The sequence below is a fragment of the Schistocerca americana genome, chromosome 2 (assembly GCF_021461395.2).
Source record: "Schistocerca americana isolate TAMUIC-IGC-003095 chromosome 2, iqSchAmer2.1, whole genome shotgun sequence".
In the NCBI taxonomy this organism is placed as follows: Eukaryota; Metazoa; Arthropoda; class Insecta; order Orthoptera; family Acrididae; genus Schistocerca; species Schistocerca americana.
In genome coordinates this window covers 355,722,447-355,738,664 of record NC_060120.1, presented here as the reverse complement: position 1 = coordinate 355,738,664, position 16,218 = coordinate 355,722,447, and positions in this window count along the sequence as shown.

Here is a 16,218-nt window from a genome sequence, read left to right as displayed (position 1 = left end):
ATTCTGGTCTGTCTATGCTTACCCATATATCTCATGTCGTGTGGTCATTCATGTTTAAGAATCAGTACGTGCTTCTTGTTCTGTTTACTCACCATTACAGGAAAACCTACAGGGGACTATATGGAGAACAAATTGCTACCATTTACAATGAAAAACCATAGCGCTGGTGTAGAAATGTACCTATGGCATATATCCAAGCTGGATGCTGTTGTTTTGTACCTGACCTAAATGTATGGGGAACATTAAATATCACATCTCTAACAACTATATATAGCATGGAAGGGAGGGGGAAATAAATGAAGATGCATCACCTTCATTGCATTCTACTTTTTTTTGTACCATCATCTCTGCTTAAAAGTATCAACTTTGTTTTCAGAAGAAAAATCCCTACTCTCAAATGTGAAGAATTAACTGAGTTGCAGATGGTGCTACTTCAAAAGTAGCTTGACAAGAACCAGAGGAGGGATGAATAACTGTTTGGTTAAAAAAAGAGCATAGATCTTAAAATTAGGATTAAAAAAGAAAAATTAAAACAAATTGTTTCAGGATAAAAAATGAATACATATACATTTTTTGTGTTATTTCCATTTAATTACAACAGAGAACTGAAATAATTAACAAAACTGTGTCTTGTGCACATTGTCCATTGCCATATACATCCTTTAATAATCCTGTTAGTTGTTCCATTGACGATACCAATTAGGCCTAAGTCTCCAATGGAGAGAAGTAAATCATCAGAGGCAAAGGATAGGAGTCTCAGTAGTAGCTGGGTCATTGGCAGAATGGAATCATTTCTAAAAGATAGAAAAGAATTACATGAGACGATTTGTGTAACAAATCAAGAGAAATTTAAAATCTTAACTTGCCATTCACTGTTCCCACACATTTTGATTATATAGGCCTACATGCAACAACTAAAGATTCCTGTTAGCTGAATGACAACTACCAAAGCACTTATAATACACATATAACTGTTATTTTATGATAAATGTGGATCTCCTTATATGGAAAATCCTAATAACTGAGAAACACAACAGCTGTATTCTGTAGCAGAGGTAGCATCATTTTTTTCGTTTTTTAAGAAGAGCAATAGTACTGACTTTCCTGATAATTTTACGGCGTTAAATTTAGTTTAAGTGAGCACAAATACGAGAGTCAGTCAGAACGCAAAGCCTGTTATTTTTTTCTCGTTAAATAAAGCTTGTTAAGTGAAAAATTTGAATTTGGAACTATTCCACAAAGCTCCTATGAAAGGCTGAAAAATGTGTACTGTAATGCAACAGTGGATATCAGCACTGTTAGACGATGGGTTCATCACTGTAACGAAGCTGAAGAAACATAAACCGTTGGCTGACAAATCGTAGAGCGACAGACTGGTGACTGCAGTGACTCCACATAACTTTCAGCAAGTCGGTGTCATCATTCATGCTGACCACTAGATGGCTACTGATGATTTGTGTCGCATTACCTCCGTCGGTAAAGGCAGTGTGATGAAGGTTATTCGACAACTTGGATACTCAAAGTTTTGGGCAACATGGGTACCAAGAATGGTAACTGACCGGAATACAGAGAGATGGAACACAATTGACTTCCAACTTCTGCAGCACTTTCTTTTGGATGGAGAGGAATTTATGGAAGAAATTGTGACCGGACATGAAACGTAAGTTCATTCTAGTGAACCAGACTCAAAAGGCGGCCAATCAACCAGAAACTCACTGAAGAAGAAAAAGCTCAAAACTGTGCGATTGTCGGGGAAAGCTTTAGCTACAGTATTCAGGGGTGCAGAGGATGTGGTTATAGTGGAATATTTGGAGCTGGGATACACAATAAATTCTGTCGAATCCGCCATAACCCTCAAACAACTCAGCGATTTCGCCCATAAAAAGCCATAGCAGATATAGTTCTTTTGCATGATAATGGAAGAGCACACACCATTCATCACAACACTGAAGAGATTGTGAAAATCGGATAGCAAGTCTTGCCTCATCTCCCATTTACAACCATGCCCTGGTACCATCTGTTTAGGCCGCTAAAAGAAGCTCATCATAGGATTCATTTTGAAGAAGAGGAGGCCGTGAAAGCATCAGTGCTTCAATGACTTCGGAAGCAGGATTGTGTATTTTAACAACTAGATATGTCCTCGTTAAGAGATGGACCAAAACTGTGGAAATGGATGGCGATTATACTGAAAAGTCATAAGGGTTGTCGTTTTTAACTTATATAGTTGCAATTGAAATCCTTGACAAAAAAAGAAAAAGGAACATTGCTGTTTGACTAACCCTCATTGCTTAAATATTTATGACAATAATACTAGATGAGAGACAATTTTGCTGCTCTGAAGCATTAATGGGTTTGTGGTACTAATCTTTGTATTATAAAAGGGGAAGTTGTCCCGACATTGCTGTGATGTATCCTTCCCAATGGGAGATAGAGTGAACAATAATTTCTGCTATGTATGTATTTTAACTGAATGAACCGGGAACACTAGTGTTCAATCAAACATTTTGCTACATGGAAAAGCATACTGAAAAAGGTGTTAATATAAACAGTGCCCAAGAGTGATGTTGTATTTCAATTTGATTAGGAGTATTCTGACACTCTCTGCTAATTAAAACAAAGTAGTTCTTTCTAATACTGCATCAGTTCTAACATGCACCAGGTAAACAAGGCTATTTTGGCATAAATAGTCATTTTTATGCAGCTAGTTTATAAAATAACACTAAAGTGTATCATTCACGAAGTACTGAATCAAATGCATAGTACTACAAGTAAACAGTATGGGTTATGAAACAAGAAATAGTCTCACCTATCAGTCATATGCTCCAGTTTATCACTTAGAAGACCTTAAAGACGAAGTAAGGCTTTCTTTTACAGACGAAATACAGATATATGTAAATTCGGAATCATGGTATTCTTCAAAATAATTGAAGCGACGTCTCATTTTCTTTTTTTTTATCATTCTAACAAACAATTCTACTAAAATCTCGTTTTCATTGTCTGATTCTATAACTCTTCCTGCCACAGGTACAATTTATTCTCCAGATAAACTCCCTAACCCAGTCTGCAATCGCCAGTTAAGGTATCACAAGTCTATACTCCGGTTAGGCATTGTTCTGTTTTGCTACAACGCGTTTCCGCGTTATTCCGATAATAGAGCTTAACCGAATGTTATTAGATACGCTGGGCTGTTTCTGCTTCAGAGTGTGTCACCGATGACGTCATGGATAACGTCATGGATGAGTAATGGGATTTCCTCACCTACATACCCTTCCCTCCTCTGCCAAAGACCAATTGCCTTAGTGGAGACAGACACCAGAACGATCCACATCTCACCTAAACACCTTGATAAAGTATCGTTACTCTATGGTGGGAATGGTGATATGATTACAGAGCTCCATACACAATGGCTGCAAACTGTAAGAGAATTAGCTGCTGCTTAGTACAACGTTTATTCTGTCTTACACAGAATATTTATAGGTTTCAAGAGGTGTATAAGGCCAACTGTTTACCAATTTCACATCTGACTACAGTTCGAAAATTATGGGATGTTCATATCATTCTTATACAGGGTGAATTACACTTTCAAAACGAATAAGTAGTGGAGTAAACAGCCTATTGCCCCAGTCTGCATTGTTGCCAAATTTATTCAAGATTGAGGACCCTCCCCCTCTGGGAAGTCCTCAGCCCTGCCCCCACCCTTGCACCTTGTCATAGATGTGGTAATGTTGCACTGATGGCATCACTGGACGACATCTTGGGTTTTTCTCCCTCCCCCCATCTTCCCTCCCTCCCAGCTCCCCTGCCCCATCTCTGTTTGTCCTGACCTGTCTGTATAGAAGGACATAGGATAGTTTATATTCTTTATTTTTGGTGTTATCTTGTTGGAAAATTTTCTTTATTTCATCATTTTTGGGTTTAAATTGCTGATAAATTCAAAATTTTGTCCGCTCATAACTGGCAATTACCCTACAACCTAGGCGTGTGACACAGATCTCAGTACCACTCGAAATTTCAATTTTTGGTGGGAAACATTCGTCTACACCCCAATTACAGATCATCGACCATATGATTCAATACGCAATACTATAAATGTTGTTATCCCGACGGAAAATGCTTCAGAATTGGTGGAAAGATGTCCTGTTGTAACTGCACAATGAAATGACAGTAAATCATATATATCGCCAAAAACGGTAGTTAAAAACATTGTTACAGGCGCATAAAACACTGCACGTAATCACACTGCTATAGGTCGCAGTCGTGTCCTGCTCTAATTACATTGACACAGATTGGCGGGAATAGCATACTGCAAAAAACTGCAGTGATAAATATCCAGAAACATTGTTAATAAAGATCTGAACATTCCACCTAACACACATCACAAACTGAGATACCTGAACCGTCTGCTAACAGCTAAGAGCAGAAGTACCATTACTGGACTTTGTCGGGACCACTGACAGTTTACCATAGGGCTGCTCGCCGCTTGTGGTAACTTCTTAGGATCTGGAGGTACAAGAAGTGTAACCACCAGTCGTGGCAGGTATGTAATATTATCCTTAGATGCCACATTGTGTGGTGGGCATCACACCGATTGTATTAATATGCTGACCTAGTAATGAGTTTATCCACAGCCAAACAGACGGGTTTGTGGCAACCTGTCCTCTTCCACAACCCCAGACTGGCTGAGCTAATGCACAGTACAGCCACCAGAGGTCGCTCGAAATTGTGACATTATTAGTTGTTCCCAGCCTTCCCCCTCTCTCCTTCCTTCCCCTCTTCCACTAGGATCTCGGGGGGGGGGGGGGGGAGCTCAGGAAGGACATAGGTTGCTATTGTGGTTATTTTATCATTTATGGGGATTTGAAGTTGTCCTATTGGAGAAAAAAATCACAATACCACCCCTCTGCTTCCACTTCCTACCACCACCCACACCTAGTAATAAAGTTAAACCTCAACACTCTTCTAGTAAACAGAAGGCGATCTGTCAAAAAAGAGTGTGTGTCAGTTAAGTGAAATTCTGAAAGTTTTTTTAATATATTTCCAATGTGCATTTATTTATTTATTTTTATCAACTTACTTATCCTGATGATGAATGCTATTCTCACAATGAGAAAGTGGTTTGCTGATGACATCACTGTAGAATGTCTGACCTCGCCTCTGTTTGTGTGTGTGATGTTCAGGTACCTCAATCCCATTAAAATCGATTAACTAACAGCCAATTTTACTCATAGGTAAAGTCACCTAACTACCAGCTGCTGTCCACTCCTGAGGTTCAAATTAATCTGTAGCTGCAAACAGTGGAATTTTGGTAGTCTGTTATGTTAACATCATTCCCATAAAATTGTCATCAGTGATGGTAAACGCCTTATGTCTGACTCATTCTTATCCGCGACATTTCACTGCTGAATTTCTCTCGCTCAAATCCCCCATGTTAGCTCCTAATTAACTCAATGCACTTTCCTCGCAAGACGTATGCAGGTAGGAGTAATATGGTTGCACCGGCCGTTGTGACCGAGCGGTTCTAGGAGCTTCAGTCTGGAACCACGCGACCGCTACGGTCGCAGGTTCGAATCCTACCTCGGGCATGGATATGTGTGATGTCCTTAGGTTAATTAGGTTTAAGTAGTTCTAAGTTCTAGGGGACTTATGACCTGAGACGTCAAGTCCCATAGTGCTCAGAGCCATTTGAACCATTAGAATATGGTTGCTCACAGCACTTAGTGTTAGAAGAATCGGTATAGAGCTTCCCTTTATCAGATTATCGCTTACAGTTCACATACTCATGAATCCTCCAACATTCTAAATATAACTAATTTTGGCAACTGAGGCTGGAGCTGGGATTGCTTCGGTAAAAAGCATAGCAGTTGTAATCGAAATTGGCGGTAGAATGTGCCTGGGAAGAGGATGCGCGACCCTTTATTTCAGCAGGCAAGCGTGGAGTACACACTTCGTCCTGCAAACCAGAAGTGAGCTGCCTTTGCAGACAGTTGTATTGGCCCAAAGGGGGGGGGGGGGGGGGGGATGACCCATGCTGAATCCAGTTTTCGCCTGGGCATTGACCGTCTGAACTGAAGAAAACTGTGTTGCTACCGCCGAAACGCTTCCTGTCAGTTGCTGTTGCTTTGTGAATTTGTCGTAATACCCTCAAATGAGCCGAACTATCAGCGATCAGTTTTGCTGTAGACAGGCAGTACAGAGAAAACCTCTGACGTATGCAAAGCCATCCTTCTATAAGTGTCGGGACACTAACCGAGGAGAACTGTCTCGTTAAGAATGAATTGCTCCCTATCACTTCACAAACTACAATTTGTATTCCCTTCCCGAGTACGTTCCAGAAAGCACCAAAAGCAGATCGATGGGTTTTAAATTGTTCAGAACTTCCCTTATAATTTCAACACTGAAAAAATTAATTACTAAAACTGATAGCAGAACGTGAATGAAATCACTACGTTACCCTCTATCATACTCAAATGTGCAAACCGGAAGTGAGCTGCCTTTGCATACAGTTGTATTAGCCCAGCTGGGGGGGGGGGGGGGGGGGAGGGGCATGCTGAATCTTGTTTTCGCCAGGGCACTGACCGTCTGAACTGAAGAAAACTGTGTTGCTGCAGCCGAATCGCTGATAATACTCAAGGTGTGATAGCCATGCAATAACTTTCCAGTACATATAAGTAAATAGGCTATGTCATACCTAGTTTAAGCAGTTTCTGCTGTCAGTCAACTCTATTTTCACTGCAATTCCCCTTGCACTTTTCATAAACGACTATCACACCTGTTTGAAGGATAACACAATACATTATAAATCAGGTGATGCGCGCTGCATAAGACAGCTTGATTTGAGCATGCAGGCTGAGGGGTGCACGTCGACAGTTGATTTCTACAGAGGTCTTACCTGGTGGTATTCGGCATCATATAGTTCTGTGAAATACATGTGTGGACGCGAAATTCAGATCATATCAATTCGATTGTTAAGGAGCGTTCCTCAAGCCACACTCAGTTACGAGATTGTTTGTTTGTTATAGTATGTACAGTCATGCGATCAGTTTGGTCTCTTGGATAGAGTATGGGAGCTACATTCGTTCTATAGATTCAAATAGTAGTTCCTCAAGGTGAGTTGAGTAAGGGATTACAGATAGTTGTAGCAGCAGTCCATAGCCACAGATTTTCATCCTGTGGTGTCCAACCGACCACACACTTTTTGTTGTCTGGAAATTTGATAATCTTTCAACTATCTGCAATGTCTATGTCGTCTAAATCGGAAGCCCGCTCCATGTAATATGCATACACTACATGACCAGTTTCAGATATTTATGTATCCTAATTTCTATAACATCTACAACGTAGTAGACTGGTAAATTGCAAGAGCACTCACAGCAAAGACAACCTTACCCACAACACCCATCCACGTACACATAAGCTTGATAGTTGCACACACACTGATAAAGTCAGAGCTCCTTACAGATGTGAGTCTATGACATTTTATGGTGATACAAAAAGGAGAAATATGCTATTTATACCTGGTGAAGTTCAATGAAACATTTTACATAAATGTAGTTCCGGAATTCACCATGTAAGCTCCCATACCACACAGAGATAAACGAAACATGATCGCAACGACTATATTACTGTCACCATGCATAGTTAGGCAGTGCTCACTGGACTGTGTATTAACCTAACAAAATACAGGAGCATGCTGCTGGAAAGTAGAACGTCACGTTAGTGCAATAAATTCACCCATCTCACCGAATTTATAAAGTGATTCGACTAACGAACGTAGTAGCAGGCTGATATTTGCAGCTCCTCCAGGCTGCTAGCTATTTCTCCCACGAATAATTAGTACCTGTGACGCTCCTATGTCGATGTTACGTGGGCAACGTCACGGGGTTCTGCAATATGCCTGCTGGATTATGGGTGATAGAGAAGGAGGGTCGACTGAGAATTATCACATACAGCAGGCGACGTGCCATGTGAGGAATCACTCAAAATGCAACATTATACTGGTTTCGTAATAAATGTGCTAAATCGTATGCCTAATACCTGGTTTTCCAAGCTATAGGGTGACGCTTTCTAGCAGAAATGTTGTTTTCCGACTCAGAATCAAGTCTTTCCATTCTCAATCACGTGCTTGCATTGGATCCTAAGCAAGCGTCTTTTTAATGCTTACGATCCCAGCTGTTGAATCACATCCATGGCACACCTGCACCTGTTTCGGCAAGAGATAATTTTTTCCAGATACGCTATCAATCTTATCCGCTAAGGAGCCTACACAATGCAGCAAAACTCCAGGCTTTCTGCATCTTGTAACTGTTCCCCAGTCTTTGACTAGCCCTCCCCTCAGTATTGTCAACGCGATCGCTTCGATTTGTGACTGACTGGAAGTAGGACACTGCTATATCTATCACCTTCAGGATGTCATGGAGGAGCTGAATTAATGTAACTGGAGCATGTATTAACCACTTGGTGGAAAACTAGACGTCACAGTTGTGAGGTAATCCTCAAGGTTTGGATGTGGTACACCGCTTACCCTATTGAATATAAAGACGTAGGGAATATGACACACACCTTCGGTTATTGAGGAAGCAGCTCCGCAAACCCTGCGTTTTAAACTCCACACATAACTATTCAGTACATGCTAGTCATCGACTTTTGTGATTGCTTCAATTCGTAAACTGAACTGCTGTAGAGGCTTTTAAAGCTTTCTTTATTAATTTACAGAGGAATACATTCCGTTCACGAGAGGGAAAGTAAAGTTACAAGTGTCATTACATCCTTCATCCCACCACAACCATGGGTACTGCAGGTCTGGGCTAACTGATGCGGATGTATTCCTGCAGTGTAAGCGTCCCGCCTTTCCCACAGCTAGCCAGGGGTATTTCCAGAGCAGTTCGCCTAAATAGGAGACGTTTTCCGAGCACAGTAGCTGACTTACATTCCCCCCTCCACCGACCAAACATGGTTATGTGAGACATCACAAATGCCTGTTCAGACAATCGTCAGTGTTACGATCACCTCTGCTTACACCGCTTCATGTCTACCAAAACGAGTTATGGCACCCAGAATTTACTGTAAGTCTCCCAGTAATCATTCACTGAGCAACACTGTTTACATGTCTGTGTTGTTTCAAGACACTGTGTGATTCATTCATCTTCTTTTCCAGCACACTTTGGTGACGAAAGAGCCCCGCTTTGTATGTTTACATTTGGAAGTGGTGGATGAAGGTGATAGTCTCTCAACTACAGAAACTGTAAAGTTCCCTGAAAGTATATGACCTATCAATAGCAGCCTCTGTCAGTGGATATAATTATAAATTATGAGGTATGGTGTAATATAAAGTTTCATTGTTATCCATAGCAGCCAATGCCATGAATGAGGTTTTAGATTCTTTGAAGAGATGGAGAGTGAAGAGAAGGACGAGGATGTGGAGGAGGATGAGGAGACGAAAGTGGCTGAAACACCACAGAGTGAGTACATCATCGTGTTTACTAACACATCCATTAACACTCTCCTTATTTGGCGTTTTGTACATATCCTGCAGTCTATCGCTGAACTGCATGGGTTTAACATAGCTCATATGCTGTCTCACAAGTTCGAGACACTTATTAAAGAATCAGTCCTTAAACTAATGTTAGACAAAGTCTATTCGGTGGAGCTTATTACAAGAGTATTACTGCCTTTTACAGTCTAGTCGATCCCGCCATGTCAACTCATAACCTCGGAAGTGGATAGTGACATTGGGTCTGAGCCTCGTTTGTTCAAAGCAATTACGAAATTGCGGATTGGGGAAACAATCATTGAAAAAGCTTGAATGATCATTCGTCTAGTAAACATTAGCAGTCATTGCAGTCATTGTAGATGTTTATAAAATCACCAGCAATGCTTCATTATTTGTAAACTTATGAATGATTAATCCAGTGATATGTGAATGACTGTAATAATGTGTATCAGGATTTATTATATTTCGTAGCATATATCTGATATCTAATAGGTTGATTTGCGCTCCTACTTTGCTTACTTGACAGTTCCTTTAAAGATAATGGTAATACTCTGGTGGTGTGGCGATTTAATGGATAGCGAAGTCAATTCCCTGTGATATATCAGAGGAGAATTGTGAGTGTGATGGTGTTGATAATTTGGGTTATCTGCTATGATATTAGAAAGCTGGAATCCAACCATATGCATAGGAGTTGAGGTGAAGTAGTCTATAGGTGTAATGCGACGTAATGAGGGTGTATAATTTGGTGGTTGAATATTTATCATGTGAAATTACATTACATTAAACGGCAATCACTTCTTTGCCTTTGGTAGTTTATTTATCTGCTATTAAACACATATAATACTCTACATAATACTTTGGAATGCTGTATGTTGCCATTGTCAGAGTAGCTATGAACATACCTTCATTTCAGTTCTCTTCGTAGGAGTGAAGGAGGTCCTCCTAAAGTCCCTAGGTGTGTGTCCTTAACCTAAGCAGCTTCATCACCTCTGTATCTGTTTCTGCACCACAGACATTACCGGTCGTGCAAATTGTCGATATTTTATCGTCGAGTCACTGACAAACATGGATCTTCCATTGAGCCACTTGCTGTGTATGATTGCTAAGTATGGAGTTGCTTTGGTAGCAAACCTCCTCGAAACCTAAATGGAGTACAATCAGGGTATTTGGTCTTGTCTTTATTAAGCGATTTATATGGTGTCACCACACCGATGATACGACGATATATGGTCCTGAATTATTTATTCCAACAGCTGTTCTTGATTCGTATTCTTGAGTATTTTTCCTCTCTTTCCTAGGTGAGGGATTTTCGGAAAACTGCATTTACTAACTATGGTTTCGCGACACAGTTATTAGGGATGTCACCATCGGTATTGCATGGTGACGATGCTAATTTACATATGATCATAGTCTCTTTACATTTTCTGTCAGATTTCGTTGTGGCCGCTATCGAAAAGCATCCTGCACTTAAGTTTGTGCTAAGCTTCAAGCATCAGTAAAACATCACCCTCAGCTTGAGGACTTTTTTGAGTTCTTTGAATCTGATATGCTTTTATCTTTGGACCCGCAACAGTTTTTTGATCAGTTTTCACTAATCCGTCTATCCGTTGTGATGCCTCCTAATTGATGCACTCCGCAAGGTTCAGGTCATATGAATCTAGCGAGCAACATATAACGTGAATTCACGAGCGTACTCTTCAATCTGTGGTAGAGTGACTCTAGCCTTATCACATGGATCGTTAGAAAGATGGGAGATGTCCTTGCTGTTGGGGAAGAGAGCATGTGTGATGGGATGGTCTGCAGCAGTATTAGCCTATTCAACAGCTGTCGTGATCCTTTTTGTTTAATATCACATGTCCCACAGAAACCAGGGTTAATACCCCATACAACCCCCCACCAATCTGTGTCCGTGGTAGCGTAAATGTTTCGAAACAACTGTTCACCTGGATGATGTGATGCTTATATACAGCCAGAGACCTATTGTAACAAGGAACATAATTCATTTGACCAGATGACGCATTTCCATTGATACACACGAATCTCTGTAAAGCAAAAAGCTGCTTTAATCGGTACTGAGTATGCCATTGTGAGCATGAGGTGGTTGTCTACTGTGGAACTACATGTTCAACATCGTCACTGGTTCTCTGAAACACTTCCACCTATCTTGCTTTACAGAACGGATAAGTCCTGTCCTCAGCATCATGTGTCGACTCATGAACATCTAAAGCTGTTCAATTACTGTGGCTTCATCGTTCTTATATCACATTCAGTTGGTGTGATAGCAGCAGATATCAGTCGACCGGTTAGGAAACTGACCAGAGACACAGGGATTATGCTGGAGTGGTGTAATCTATATGTGTACTGTGAATTCTAAACATCCTTGATGTCGTATTGGCTTAGGATAATGAGAACATTGAGATAGGGATGTGATGTTTCTGAGTTTGCTCACTCGGTATTTCTAAGATCGATGTCTGATGACATATGTCACAGTTTAACGATCGATTCAGAAGTACTGCTGGTGATGTGCAGTGAGTTAATTGCATGACGTACATATTTAAGTATAGCAATTGTGATGGTGAGGGTTCTTTTACAAGTTTGGTAATGCTGAAATCTATGAGTCATGATAGCTTGAAAGAGATTGGATAAATTTCATTATTCAGCCTCCAGAAAGGATATAAAACGCTGCAACATTATCCTCCTTCTCAACATACCTACAATGGTTGTCACTTCTATTAATAATACCGATTCGATTCCTGTTATTTACTTACTTTAGTAGTAGCTGTCCAACACAGTACAAATGAGATGTCACTCACACTGTTAGATTTGGTGAATAATGAGCATGGAACCACAGCTGACAAGTTCCGATCAAGTTTTTACATCGCTCTGTATAACCACAGTTCACGATCATGACACCTACCTCCCTTAGATCTTTCACTCTGCAAATGTAGAACATCCCATTATCTACAGATAAATTGGAAATTTGATGGCTCAAACCATAATCAGTTATAAGCATCTTTCTGCAGGAAAACGTTCTATTGTAACTGCGAAGTTCGTGGAATCGACCATAGTCTCCCAGTCTGAGGCAGCATTCTCATCTCATAATCATCTGATGGTTGGTGGTTGGTGGCATTATTCATCACCTATCACTCATTTCCGCTATTGCATTTCTAAGCGGTGTTAAACGATCCCTCATATAAACTGTAAGTGTTTTGTGTTATACATAATGCAATACGGCGGGTTCTCTCCATCATCCCATTTTACTAGTGGGAGAGACGTGACTATAAGTTACTCTCCACTATACACACCAGATTACACATACAGCACCCCGAAAATTGGCTAGGCTCACAGAAATATTCGATGACGGGTATCATGACATGCACTCCTCCATCGCAATGCATTCAATGTCCTAAGCAGAACCATCATCATAAGGTCTGCTCATCCCTCTTATGATGACGATGTAAAGTTGCATCAGTACTTTACTAAACAGATCCTTGTTCTGATTATAGGTCAGTGGCATGATCGTCTGCAAGTTGCTATGTTAGAGAGACATTATAACGATCTAGTGTTACTCTGCTAAAACCTTAGAAGAATTCATGGAATGATAGTCAATGCATTTGTGTTCGGTACTTCATTTTGTGTGTGTGTGTGTGTGTGTGTGTGTGTGTGTGTGTGTGTAATCCATAGAGCTAATTTCAGGTTATTATTATTTGTAGCCAAGAAGCCACTAGCATGATGGTCCCTCCTCCTCGTGGATTAGATTAGTTTAGATTAGATTAGTACTTGTTCCATAGATCATGAGTAAGACACTTCGTAATGATGTGGAACGTGTCAGATTAATAAAAGGTGTCTATACAAGATATTACATTACACAAAATATTACATGACACTTAATATTTTTTGTGGGGGTTGGGGAAATTACCCACTTACTATATCCAAAAATTCATCTAATGAGTAGAAGGAGTTGCCATTAAGAAATTCTTTTAATTTTCTTTTAAATGCTATATGGCTATCTGTCAGACTTTTGATGCTATTAGGTAAGTGACCAAAGACTTTTGTGGCAGCATAATTTACCCCCTTCTAAGCTAAAGTTAGATTTAACCTTGAGTAGTGAAGATCATCCTTCCTCCTAGTGTTGTAGCTGTGTACACTGCTATTACTTTTGAATTCGTTAGCATTGTTAATAACAAATTTCATAAGTGAATATATATATTGTGAGGCTACTGTGAACATCTCTAGCTCTTTAAATAAGTGTCTGCAGGATGATCTTGGATGAGCTCCAGCAATTATTCTGATTACACTCTTTTACTCAATGATGAGTTACCCCAGAATATGATGCCATACGAAAGCAGAGAATGAAAATAGGTGTGGTAAGCTAATTTACTGAGATGTATATCACCAAAATTTGCAATGACCCTAATAGCATAAGTAGCTGAACTCAGACATTTCAGAAGATCCTCAGTGTGTTTTTTCCAGTTCAAACCATCATCAATATGTACACCTAGACATTTTGAATATTCTACCTTAGCTACCGATTTCCGATCAAAGCCTATATTTATTAATGGGGTCATTGCATTTATTGTGTGGAACTGTATATACTGTGTTTTGTCAAAGTTTAATGAGAGCCCATTCACAGAGAACCACTTGATGATTTTCTGAAAAACATTGTTTATAATTTCACCAGTTGATTCTTGTCTGTTGGGTGTGATAGCTATACTTGTATCATCGGATAAAAGTACCAGTACCAGCTTTGCAGCTTCATGAATATAGAATGGCAAGTCATTAATATATATTAAGAACATCAGAGGACCCACGACTGAACCTTGCGGAACCCCATTCTTGATTGTTCCCCAGTTTGAGAAATCACTAGTTTTTTGCATATTGTGTGAACTGCTTATTTCAACTTTCTGTACTCTTCCAGTTAGGTATGATTTAAACCATTTGAGCACTGTCCCATTCACATCACAGTACTTGAGCTTATCTAGAAGTATTCCATGATTTACACAATCAAAAACCTGTGGAAGATCACAAAAAATCCCAATGGGTGACTTTTGGTTACTTGGAGCATTTAATATTTCACTGGTGAACGTATATATAGCATTTTCCGTTGAAAAACCCTTCTGGAAACCAATTTGACATTTTGTTAAAACTTTATTTCTGCAAAGGTTTGAAGCTACTCTACAATACACTATTTTTTCAATAATCTTGGATAAGACAGTCAGAATAGAGATTGTGTGGCAGTTGTTGACATCAGATGTACGTATCCCCTTTCTTATACAGTGGTTTAACAATGGTATACTTTCGTCTATCTGGCAAAATACCCTGCTTCACAGAGCTATTACATATGTGGCTAAGAATCCCACTTATTTCTTGGGAACAAGCTTTTATTATCCTGCTGGAAATGCCATCAATTCCATGTGTGCTTTTATTCTTTAGAGAGTTTATTATCTTCCTAATTTCAGAATGAGATGTAGGTGGAATTTCAATTGTATCAAATGGTGTGGGTAAGGCCTCTTCCATTAACTGCCTTGCTTCTTCTAATGAACATTTAGATCCTATTTTCTCTACAACATTTAAAAACTGATTATTCAAAATTTTTTCGACTTCCGGCTTGTTCTTTGTCAAGTTTCCATTTGCTTTGATGGTAATGCCGTCATCCTGTATTCTTGGTTGCTCTGTCTCCCTTGTAATAATATTCCATATTGTTTTGATTTTGTTTTCAGAGGCATTAATCTCAGACATGATGCACATGCTTCTGGACTTTTAATAACCTTCCTTAATGTAGCACAGTAGTTCTTATAATATTTGGCTGTTTCTGGGTCATTATTCTTTCATATTGTTAGTTACAGTTCCCTTTTGTGGTTACAGGATATTTTTATTCCTTTAGTAAGCCAAGGTTTTTTGCGTGGTTTCTTATAATTAGATTTAACTACTTTCTTGGGGAAACAGTTTTCAAATACTCTTACAAGTGTACCATAAAATAAGTTATATTTTAAATTAGCATCAGGTTCCTTGTACAACTTATCCCAGTCTAACTGCTGAAAATTTTCTCTGAAATTTCTAATTGTTGAGTCATTAATTGAACGCACGACTTTGGAGGGTAGTTTTGAATGACTGAATGGAACTATGTCATATACTGTAACTATAGTTCAATTCTTTTATCTTGGCGGCTCGCGCATGCCCGCCCAGACGCTGGAGATTGCTGCGTTGCCAGTTGCACACGCCAAGAGAAGCAGCGCCATAGTATAGCATAGTTCGCAAGCTTACGTGTAGGGGGGAGCGCGCAGTTCATGAAGTAGAGCCACCACAGCCGCATTAACCCTTTCGCTGCTACAAGGACGTGCTCCCTGCATTCCGCGCTGTGGGCGATTTTGTCACTGCACTGCCCGCCTGTGCAGACACATTGTGTTTCGACTGCTTTGACACTCTTTATCATTCGATTCCACAAAAACTATTTGGCTCAAAAATTAGATTTTTACCTATCTTCTTGACTGATACCTTCCCTCCATAAATGACTTAATTTTGTTTCGATGTTCAACGCAGTTATTATGCAGCATTAAATATAGTAAACTTTTGCACGAAATTTTGAAGAGTTTGCAGAGGTAAAAGTGCATAGAGTATACTTTTCGTATGGTCGATTTTAGTTGCCACAATGTTGAGAATGAAATGTGGACAAGATACCTATATATTTCATTTCATTTAAGTACCACATAAGTGTCGTATGTAATATT